Consider the following 338-nt stretch of genomic DNA (forward strand, 5'->3'; position numbering starts at 1 on the left):
TCGCAACCGGGTACCTGATACCCGTACCCTACCCGATACCCGGCTACCCGTACCCGGCCGGGTACGGGTACCCGTTTGCGACCCTGGTGCGGCCGGGTACGGGTAGACCGTGAGTCACTGGTGAGTCACCGTTTGTCACTCGTTTCCCAACGTCTTGTCTCTTCTCACAATTCAAGTTCCTAGAATCAACCCACCCGCGCCTGCAACATGGCTTCATCCCAGAGGTCGCAATCGGGTACTCGATACCCGTACCCTACCCGATACCTGGCCGGGTACGGGTAGCCGGGTATCGGGTAGGGTACGGGTACATTGGCAAAGTGGGGGGGGGAGGGGGAGGC

Source organism: Lampetra planeri, chromosome 55, assembly GCF_965212315.1.
Source record: "Lampetra planeri chromosome 55, kcLamPlan1.2.h2, whole genome shotgun sequence".
Taxonomy (NCBI): Eukaryota; Metazoa; Chordata; class Hyperoartia; order Petromyzontiformes; family Petromyzontidae; genus Lampetra; species Lampetra planeri.